Source organism: Cyprinus carpio, chromosome B1 (assembly GCF_018340385.1).
Source record: "Cyprinus carpio isolate SPL01 chromosome B1, ASM1834038v1, whole genome shotgun sequence".
NCBI lineage: Eukaryota > Metazoa > Chordata > Actinopteri > Cypriniformes > Cyprinidae > Cyprinus > Cyprinus carpio.
This window is the reverse complement of record NC_056597.1, coordinates 36,441,801-36,453,379: the sequence shown is the minus strand read 5'-3', so window position 1 is coordinate 36,453,379 and position 11,579 is coordinate 36,441,801. Positions and strand designations below refer to the sequence as shown.

At 37.0% G+C, this 11,579-nt stretch overlaps 1 pseudogene; it reads right to left on the bottom strand.

Moving 5' to 3' along the window:
- Nucleotides 1-495: 495 nt before the first annotated feature.
- LOC122135815 lies at nt 496-10,550 on the bottom strand (annotated as a pseudogene).
- Between the last annotated feature and the right edge of the window lie 1,029 nt (nt 10,551-11,579).

Sequence of the window (11,579 nt, the reverse complement as noted above, 5' to 3'; positions counted from 1 at the left end):
AACCGTTAAATCCACAACCAATTTTAAATAACTTTACAGGTTTTAATATTATTATGATAGTGTTCTTCTTAACATTCAAAATCACCTCAGAAATCACCTGTACCTGTAGTCGTTTCCTCGCGCAGGTAAGTCTGAGTTCACCGCGCATGCGTGTTCTTTTGTATTAGTGGAGAAATAGATTCAGCTTTTTATAGACACACCTTGAGGTGGATCATTAAGTTTCCAAGAACACAAAAGAGCCTCTTTTCTATTTCCAACCCTACCCTTTAAGCACAACCTTCAGTACAAAAATCTCATTTAATTCCACCTTAGAAGCCCTCATTTGTTTTCATCTTTTTCTTTTCCCTGAGAATTTTTCTTAAGCATTCCTCAAACATTATTCCAGGCTTTAATACCAAAGCTCTCTGTGCAGATGCTGAATTATGTACATCAATGCTACATTAACATACAAGCGGAAGAGATTACATTTATTTGGAGGAATCATACTGAGCAGTGTTTATAAAAACAACATTTATTAGTCACGTTCCAATTGACTATTCAACTGAGGATACAGAGACAATACTGAAGACACTAATAAAGACGGCAAATCCAACTGATACAAGCAAATGGAATGTGGTAAAAAAAAAAAAGAAATTGGCATAAATACAAAACTGACAGCACAGCCGTAGCACTTTAGCTAAAAGAAAGATCTAATTTACAACTCTACACCTTGTTAAAAAGGTCAAGCTACTTGGAGGCAAGGTTCAGTGCTGCAAATCCATACAGTACATGAGTGGGACCCGTAACAACAAACGCAAGAATCGCTGTACTGAAGGTCCTCGCCAAGTGAGGTGTGACGCTGATCACAATTTGAGCTTCTTCTTGCGGCCGCGTCCTTCTGAGGTCCCATCCTGCTTGCGTTTCTGGGCCTAGGAGGAAAGAGAGACAAGTCATTAAAAATTCCTCTCCAGCTCAATCTGCAGTCTGCCAGCGGTTGTTGTGATGAAGAATACGACTGGCACAAGCTCACCGAAGATGTGCGAGGGCCCCTCTTCTTCTTCTCCGCTTTCTCTCGCTCTTCCAGCTCCATGTTCTCACGCTCGATGAGCGTGATCAGTGTGTTACTCCTCTGAAGCTCCTGCGGTTACATAACAGTGTTAGGACATTTTGAATGGATGAATATTATATGATTGCTCGTGATACGGCACATATATCTCACCATTGCGGTGCGGGACTTGAGGAACCAGTCAAAGCGGAACTGGGGTGAGTTGCGTATGCACTGGCGCAGCTCATCATAAACGCTCTCCTTGTCAAAGCCCAGTTTGTGCAGCATGCAGATGAGAAATCGATCCTCCTCCTCGGTGTAGTTCTTGCCTTTGTTGGTGCCGTACGAGATCCTGAGCTGATGGAACGGTGCCTTATAACGGCCAATCTGAAGAGGAAAACAAAACATCATGCCTTTAGCATCGTATACTAAAATAGTTTGTAAATATTTTGCATTAGATTTTCTTTTTCTTTACTTCAATTTTAGTCATTTTGGAGGGGTGCTTTATTATTTTTATTATTATTATTATTATATTATTATTATTATATTATTATTATTATTATTAATAATAATAATAATAATAATAATAATAATAATAATATAAATATATATATATATATATTTTTTTGCCTTTTTTTCTGTCATATGTATTTATTATTCTTCGTTTATTTATTTATAGGTATTTTAGTAGTTCAACTTAAACTAAACAGAAATAGAAATGGCCTTGCCAATCAGTTAACAATCATTTTATTGCGCTTGACAATCAGTTAACCCTCTATGGGACGGAGTTGCCATATGGCAACAATTAATTTATACTCATTTCCTGTTAGTTTCTGAAAAAAATCTACGATATATCACATTATGGGCCTTAAAAAGGCTAGGCCTTAAGGTAGCCAATGACGTGCTGTTTTTAAGTCACATGACAACTGAATGTCCTCCCAAAACTCCTTTTCCCACTGTCACCCTCACACAGAAGACACCTGTTTGAAGTGCTCCAGAAATTGCTCTATTAACCTAATTTCTAAACATCTTTTCGTCAAGGGGGGATTTTTTTGCAACATCTTGGGTAAGCAAATTAGATATTTTCAATCATAAATAATTTTGTCTAACATAGTTTTTTACTGTAATTTAAGAACATATCAAGGTTGCCATATGGCAACTCTGTACCACTATGGAAAAATAGGGGTGTTGTGCCATATGGCACACTGTACCAGAGTGGAATTGCAGTAAGTATTTCCCCCATTGGGATTTTTTATAGATAGTACATCAATAAAAATTATCACAGTTATTTAATGAGTTGAAGTGTTTATTGTAGTATATTTGTATTTATGTATTAAATAACACAAATTATGTCTTCATTGTCAGAAAATGAATACAGCTATATTTTATGGAAAGGGCAATAGGAAGAGTGGCAGAGTTCGGCCTGTCATGGAGAATAAGGGAAGTGCAAATACCCTGGCGGAAGGGGGATCTGCTCGCTTGCGCCGATGAAGGTTGCAGCAAAGGGAACTTGCACCTTTGGCATCACAGCTGAAAGGAACTCGCTTTTTGGCAGTTGTCATGGAGATATGTCCATGGAAGTTGTGACTTGAGTTGGACTGAGGGACGATGTGGCACAGTGATGGACTAGGGGAAAACCCACACTGAGGGGCAGTCTGTGGCCTAAAAGTCAAGAGTCGTTGGACTAGTTACCCAAAGGGCACCGGTTTGAGTCTCGGTGCTGGTAGGAGTTTGGTCGGTGGGATGGAGAGTGAATGAACATGCGCTCCCTTCAACCTCTCATAGCCCCGTAGCTGAAGTTGCCCCTTTGATCAAGGCACTGAACCCACAGTTGCTTCGCCCGGGACTCTGCTGGATCTATCGCTGCCCCCCCGCCCGCACTGCTTGCTCCGGGTGACATGTGTGTCACGGTGTGTTTCCCACTCTCCACTGCTGTGGTGTTGCAAGTGGATGGGTTTTAAATGCCGATCACCAATTCCGAGTATGGGTTACCATTTACTTGACAAATGTCACGCCTGTCACTTTTTCACTTAACGTCCAGGAGTCCCCCTAGTCGTAATACCTGAATTTTATGTTTTCATGTTCTTACATGGTATTATGTGCATGTTTTCCATGCGTACCAATACATTTGACTTAACATGTATATAAATACTTACAGAAAGACTGGTTTTTGGAATCTTTGTGATTGTAAACACATATAAAAAGTTGATGAATTGGGTTAGCATATATGGTAAACAAAAGCGAATTTTTTTTTGTCCGTTTGCAAGCTATTATTATACTAACTTTTAAAGTACCATTGTGAAGGTTAAATGATAGGAACCCTACTTACTTTTGGTTTGCATGAGTTCAAAAGTATTAAAATCTATCAATATTAAAAGAAATGTCAATTTAAATAGAAGGTGGGGGGGGGGTTGGGGGAAAGATATGCGCTCTGTTCTCTATAATACTCAGAACCAGACATCTACTGTGTTTTAGGTCATTTTCCATTGTGGTACACTGTTGCCCGATCCCTTCGTAAGGCCCTCGGTCGTGGTCGTCAACCGCTTTTCCTAAAATTACCCCCCCAAAAAAATTTTTTTTACATTTTTTTATTTTGGATTTGTATAATGGAAGCTATTTCATGTAATGACACACGTATTTAAAAAAAATATTTCATTGTTAGAAACATAATGCTTACCATAGAGGTGTTATTCCAACAATCCTATTTTTATTTCAAGTAACAATAATGGTTATGGTTTTAGTTCTTTAACATCGCTCCCCTCCTTCTGAAGTTCTACTACACAAACTCTGCCGGTAACACTCGCGTTTTAATAAATGCTGTTCCTTTTGAACTTCTTCCTATTTTAAGGGGCAAAACTGAAAGGTATATTTTCAAAAATATTACGCAGCCAAAAAGTGTTTTTAACAATTGGATTATAAAAAAACAAAAATTCATAATGAGAAGAAATGCAAAGCAGCATGATTAGAATCATTTTTGATCCTTTAGAATCTTAATTATGTCAGTACTTGATTGATATACAAAAATTAGTTTTTGTTAATATTTTTGATTAGATCACTTTTATATTTTCACTTTAAATTAAGTTTCACCTTAATTGTTGTTGATGCTTTCCTCATTATGTAAAAAAAATTTTTAAATGTCTCTAGTATTATTGTATATTCTTAGTGTACCCTAATTTTAGTACTTAAACTAAATGAAAAAAAAAAAAGATACTACCTGAAATCAGTTTAACCCTTTTTTTTAAGGTTAGTTTACCATAACAGAAAAAGGTGTGGTTTTAGTTAACTGCAGAAAAATACTCTGCTGAACTATAAATTCCTGGGAACACTTTATTTTACGTAAATTATGATAGAAGGCTTGCAACTAACACTAAACAAAATCCTAATACTGAAGTCAATTTCTCAGTATGTACATGTATAACTCACTGTAAAAATAAAATAAAATAAAATAAATAAAAGAAAATTAAAGCCGAGTGTACTCTTCACTTTAGAGTCCAGGTGCTTTCTGATGCTGAGTCTCCTCTGGATCGGGGGCCTATACTCTCCTTCGATCTGAGCCAGGATCTTATCAATGTCCTGCCAGCTCAGGGACATCGCTCCAGCACACAGCTGCCACACAAGCAAAACACATCTTAATCATACACGTCCTGTCTAAGGTTGAGGCTGTGCGCTGATGGAGCTGTTATATTGACATTACCAGACTATGCCATGACCTCCTCCGGTGGTTTTTTGCCCTCGACCTCACGGGCGATGTTCTCGGAGTCGTCTCTTACCCACTTCTCATTGGCATTGATGACCTGATTAAAGTCACGCTTGTGTCCGATAGTAAAGCACTGAGATACCGAAGACAATATTTGACGATCAGTGGCCACTTCCAGACTAGGAACACGGAGTTTAATGTGATTAAACAACACGGGGATTAATCTACACTTACAAAAAGGGACCGTAAATAGGCAGAAACTCGCAGTGTAGCCGTCACACATGAATGAGTTTAGCTGTGATGAGGAGGTTTCTCTCCATCGCATCCAGCGCTTCCTCATTAAGTGGTTCAGCTTCATCGATCTTGGGCTTGTTCACTCTTTCTGCATTTGGGCCGAGTTGGGACGAATCGGGGTGTCTTCTTGGCACCTGTTAGTGCAGTGACAATCAGGCAATGGAAAAATTTAGTAGGGATAAGTGCTTCTGATGAGTTTTAAGCACTGTTATTTCACCGCTTCATTGAACTTGCATGTTTTAAGATATGAAACATACTGAAAGTTACAAATCACCAGAAACTTAATTTGCAATCCTTTCTACTGGTGTAATGGTTCATATTTCTAATTTGATTTTGAAATAAGAAGGACCACACAGAGCGTGTACTAAGTACACTAACATTAAAAAGTTTGGGGTGCAAGAAATTAATACTTTTACTCAGCAAGGGTGTAATAAATTGATCAAAGGTGTCAGTAAAGACGTTTATAATGTTACAAAAGATTTCTGTTTCAAATAAAAGCTGTTCTTTTGAATGTCCTATTCATCACAGATTTCAGTCATATAGGAATTTAGGGGCGAATGAGACAATGAAGGACTGGAACAACTCACATGGAATAAAACATTGTAAATATAAAACGTGATTTTAACTGCATTCAATTCACCAGTATTATTGTAGGTTTGATCAGAAATGTTAGCCATTGGTGAGCATTATGAGACAAAACCACAAGATCAATTTTTGAAACAATAGTGTAAAAAGTGTAAAGTTGTGTGGACCCCAACATGAAGCTAAAATATAGACACACTTGTAGCCAATAGTCTCTGTAATACAGGATCTCTTTCTCCAGCAGCTCAAAAAGACGAGGGGGGATAAGAACTGGAAATCTGACATTGGGTTGTTTGGGAGGACGGGGAGCCTGAGGGAACATGAGAAATCCATTAAAACAGCTCTAGGGTTTACAATTTGAGCGTGAGGGTTAATAATACCTTTGGTGCTTTGGGCTCGCTGACACGCAGGGCCTCTCTGAAGTAAGCATCCACAGCGTAGTTGGCCTTGCGCTCTCTCTTGGGTGGCTCAATCCAGTTAGTGATGACCTGAGGAGGAGGAGTTCAGATCAGTCTATCGTTTTCAACCCAACACTATAATGAAAGTACTCGTTGCGATTTGATTCGTAATACACTACCTTTTTCTTTTCTCTGTAATCTTCACCCTAAAATTTGTACACACTGTTCTCTGTGTCCATGGTGTAAGTTCCTCAGCGAGCTTTCTCCAAGATTGGCCAACTTCTCCTTCATCTCCATCGTCTAAAGTAACCATTAGTAAAGTCATAAAGAGCATTTCTCGAAATTAACTGATACATTCTTTTTAGATTTCAGTTCAGCTTTGTGAAGTCATTTCCCTGGATCAGGTCCTACCTTCTTCTCTCCTCTCTCCAAGATGGCATCAATGTCTTCATCGGTGATCTCGCTCTCCTTAGAGGCGAACACATGAGTGGCACCATGCGAATGATGGACAGCATCTCATCTTTGCCCAGTTTGCTCGTGTTTGGATCGACCAGCCTGCCTGTTGGGAAGCAACAGTGTTAACTATACTAAAAAAATAAACAAGATGATGATGATGATGATGATGGTAATAATAATAATAATAATAATATAATAAAAACACACAACAACAACCAACACACAACAACAACCCAGTAATTAAAAAAAATGTGAAAATTATTTAAAAAAAAAATTGAGACATAAATTTTATTTTTTAAATAATAACAATTTTATAAAATAATAATAATAATTATTTTAATTATACACATATACATACATATATATATATAATATATATATATATATATATATATATATATCACACACACACATATATAGATAGAGACTAATCATTTTATAAACACTATATTTATTTATTATAATTATTTTATAAAATATTATATAGATAGAGACTAATCATTTTATAAACACTATATTTATTTATTTTTGACAAATATTATTTAAGTAGCTTTCATTTGTTTCATATCTTACCTTGTTGAATGACAATAGAGTCTAAGCGGAGCTTCATTTCTGCACGTTCCACAATTCTTTCCTCCACTGTATTTTCCGTGATGAAACGGAACACGCGCACCTGTTTCTTTTGACCAATCCTGTGGGCACGATCCTGAACAAAGAAAATCCATTGAAAATAAATCAACACTCCATTCCACAAGAGGTCTGATGCTGCTGTGGAGAAGAGTTCTGGCAGAGGAGGAAAAGCAATATGCTACACGAGTCCAAACATCATAGAACAGACTAGATAGAAAAAACTAAATCAGTGTGCATAGTGACCATAGCCTGAAGATCCACTTGAGGATTCCAGTCCGAGTCGTAGATGATGACGACGTCAGCAGTGGCCAGATTGATCCCGAGACCTCCTGCTCTGGTGCTCAACATGAACAGAAACTTCGAGCTGTTGGGCTCGTTGAAGGCGTTGATGGAGATCTGAAGAAGGTTACAGAAACATTCGTTTGTGTTTATTTATCATTGAGCTCTTCAGTTATGAAAGAAAATCATTCATAGCTAGACCAAATCACTGTCTCACCTGTCGCTCCTCATGAGGAGTCTGTCCATCTAGACGGCAGTAACCATAGTTGCGCCACATACAAAATCCTCCAGAATGTCCAGCACCCTGGTCATCTGACTGAAGATCAGCACACGGGAACCTGCAGGCAGAAAAAAAAAAAAACGAGGCATGTTAAAACCAACATGTCAAGACAATTTACCGTTATCCCCTGTGAAGCATGTCGGACAGTAAAGCGGTCACCTTGCTCTTTGAGCTTTGGCAGCAGCTTGTCCAGTACCGCCATCTTTCCGCTGTTGACCACCAGGTGGAGGTCAGTGGTGTAGGGCGGGCCAGGCTCCGCTCCATCAACAAGTACGGGTGGTTCCCAGCCCTTCCGGGGCCCCTAGCCCGTTCAACAGACCCCTTTTAAACCCATTTCCCAGAAATTTTTTAAAAAAATGCCCAAGCCCTTAAATCAAATCTTGGTGTCCCTAAAGAAAAATTATAAAGCTCATTTTTTGGTCTTTAGATCCCGGATACTTTGGGGAATTTTCAAAAAAAATCCTGGAAAACCCAAACCTAGAAACCCTTTCAAATACAGGGGTATTAATAATTTTTCCCTTCTCTCGCATCTTGCGAGCCCAATATACATCTTGTTTTCCCTTTTTTTGGGGAAAGGAAGTTTTCTCCACATCCGGCTTTGATACGCCTCAGCGGGAAATGGACGGAGAAACCGTAACATTAAGAGATTTTTATTTTCAATTTTATATATCTGTAGATAGATGTTTCCTTTTTTTTTTAAAAATTTTTTTTTTTAAAATTGTTATTTTTTTATTTTTTTTTTATTGTTTTTATTTACCCTGTTTTTTTAGTTTTTTTTTACCTAACAAAATCCCCTGCCCGGGCAGTATGTTAAATTTAAATTGGAATGCACAATGAAAAAAAATGTTTTTTTAAAAATTTAAAAAAAAAAAAAAAAAGGTTAGAAAACTCCCCTTTGCCAAATTTAAATCTTTTCCCTCCATCCTTATATTTTTTTTTAAAAAATTTTTAAAATTTTTTTAAAAAATTTTTTTTTTAAATTCTATTTAAATCACGTTTTCCCTTAAAGTTTTCTCACTTTAATGTTTTTATTAACATTCCCAATTTTAAAATAAATTTTATTTTTAAAAAAAAAAAAATAAAAGGGTTTTGCTTTTAAATTTTCTCTTTTTAAAAATTTTTTTTAAATTTTCTAAAATTTTTAAAAAACCCTTTTTTTAAAAAATACCTTTTGCAAAAATCTTTTCCATTTTAAAATTTTTTAAAATTCTCATTTTTTTAAAATACCAGTTTTAAGCAAAAATAAAAAAAATTCCCTTTAAAATTTTAAATCCCTTAAAAAAAAAAATTTAAAAATTTTTGCTTTAATATTGCATTCAAATTAAGAAAAATTAGCCCATAGGGCTTTTTTTTCCCAAACCAAAAATATACGTACATTTCCAAAATATATAATTTTTTTAAACCCAATTTAACTTTTTAAACCAAAGGTTTTCATGACCCCACTTGATTAAAATTTTGAATGTTTACATAGTATTTCCAAGGACAATTTTCCTCAAAATTTGCAGTTTTTCCCAAACCCGTTTTGTGTCCCCCAAAACGGGTTTGGTGCCCAAACCCCGGAATAAAAATCCTGCAAAAAAGGGGAACAAAAAAAGGCATTCATTACAGGAAATTTTAAAAAAAGATTACACCCTTCACAACTGTTTTTTGCCGGGTTTCTTGTGGAAATATGCAAGAAAGAATTGGCCCCTCTGGGGAAATTGAAACGTCAGGCAGCGGGGAAGTTAAGCAGGAAAAAGTCGTAAAAATTTGTTTAGTATGGGGTTCCAGCCAGCAGCAATCGATTTGTGGTTTTAAAACTCTCACAATCTCTAAAATTTGAGAGAAAAAACTTTACCAGTTTACTTTTAGACAAAAGGGAAAAACCAGGGACTCGAAAATCAATCAAACTTGCTGGGAGGGAAGAGGGAGCAACTGAAAAAACCTTTGTTTTTCCCCTTTTTGACCTTTTGAGCCTCATCAAAAACCAAATTTTCCCCATTGTTTTTTTAAAACCCCCGGCCTTCGATGTAACCCTCATGGGGAAAAACGCACCCACCCCAACCCCGCCGGGCCAGAAAGCGGGCCCACGGACAAAAGCCGTCTGAAAACCAGAATTTTTTAGATGGGACTTTTATAAATTTTTTAAAACTCTAAAAAACAATACGATCACGGGGAAAACCCCTCCCTGTTTACTCTTTAAATCCCGGCCCCGATGAGGCAGCCCGCTCTTTAGGGGGGAAAACCCCAAAACGCTTAAAACCTCTTTTCACCCCAGTTAAAACAGGGTGGATTTGGGCACCAAAACCATTGGGTCCAGGAATGTTTTCTAAAATGCTTCAGTACCCAGCAGAGAATGGTTTGAGTTTTTTCCAAAGCCCCTGTTTGGGCCAAAAAGACGAAAGAATTTGGAGCCTTTGTAAGGGGACAGTTAAAAAAAATTTTGGGGGCCCTGAAAAAAATTTTAATTTAAAAAAAAAAAAGAAAAAAAAAAATGGATAGGGATTTTCCAAAAGGGTTTCCACCCCCTTGGGAAAATAAAACCATTTAAACGTGCAAAACCCACCATTTAAACATGCAACCGTTTTAAACTTTTTCTTTTTAAAACTAAAAAAGGACGTAAAACGATGGGTGGAGTAAACCTTTCATCAGAAAGGGATCCCGTTGATTCGTTCTAAAAAAGAGAAAGAGCCGGGTTCCGGTCCAGGATTTGGGTAGTCCCCGGGTTGCCTTTTTTTACATCTGTTAAAAAAAAGGGTCTTGGCCCAAATAAGTTTTTCCTTAAACCTCCCAAAAGGCCTTTTCCCTCATTTTTTAAAAACACCGTTCTAAGTTTTTATAAAAGAGAGGGGTTTTTAAATGTGCGTTTAACTCACGGGAAGGCGAATCCCCCAAACGTGGAAAAAGGCTGGGGGCCCTTGGGGTTCTCATTCAGCAGCTCCCCCGTCCCCTCCGCTCAGTCCAAAGGGTGGGGGTTTTTATAAAAAAGAACAAAATTTTAAACAGATAAAAAGGCAGTACTTAGGGCTCCCTGATTTATGGGGAAAAAATCAAATTTTGCTTTTTCCCAATTTATACTGCTTTTAAAAAAAAAAAAACCCCCGTTTTGTTTGGTCATTTGCAGGGATGAAACAAATTGGAAAAAAAATTTCCCTTTAATTATTAATGGACTTTTTTTACAAACTAATTCAAAAAAATATTATACAAAAAAATTTACAAAGAAAAATTACATAAAAAAATCTTAAAATACAAAACTGAGTATAAGAAAAACAGCATAATATTTTTGCTGAAACCCGCATTAAAAATTTAATTTTAAAAAAGGGTTTCCCCCAAATTGAAAACCCCCTTTTTTTGCTCCAGGAAAAATTGACTTTAAAAACTATGAAGTTGTTTAAAAATCTGTTTTCAATGGCACATGACTTTATGGAGGGGAAAAAGATGGGAAAATTTTGCTTCTGCTGGACCCGGGGGCAAACTCATCCCCCGCAGAGAGAGGTTCGGGTTTTCATCTTTTTTTTTGCGATGGCGGCCAGGCTTATCTTTAGGGTAAGTTTTGGGGGCTTTGGGAGTGGGTTTGGGGGAAATGAGCAAACACTTCGTTGCTTCAGGAGGTACTAAAAACTTTTGGTCCGGTTTTTTTTTTCCCGTTGAAACAAAGCGTAGAAGTCCCAAAAATACACACAACGTAAATCTAAAAAAAGGATCGAATTTTTTGTATAAACCCTCATAGGGATTTTTTACCCCAAAAACTTTTTTTTTTTTTCGGAAAGGGGTAAATGCCCTTTCCACTTTTTTTTTCATATCCACCCGGCTGGTCCTTTTCCCTTTTTCGAGGGAGGGGGATTTACGGGGGGGCGTTCACTACCATTTCTTTTACCATGCTTCATCTTTTTACCGCTTTTTGAAGCATTCCTTTTCCCTTTAAAGAAATCAATAATGGAATTTAAGCTGAAAAGCAAG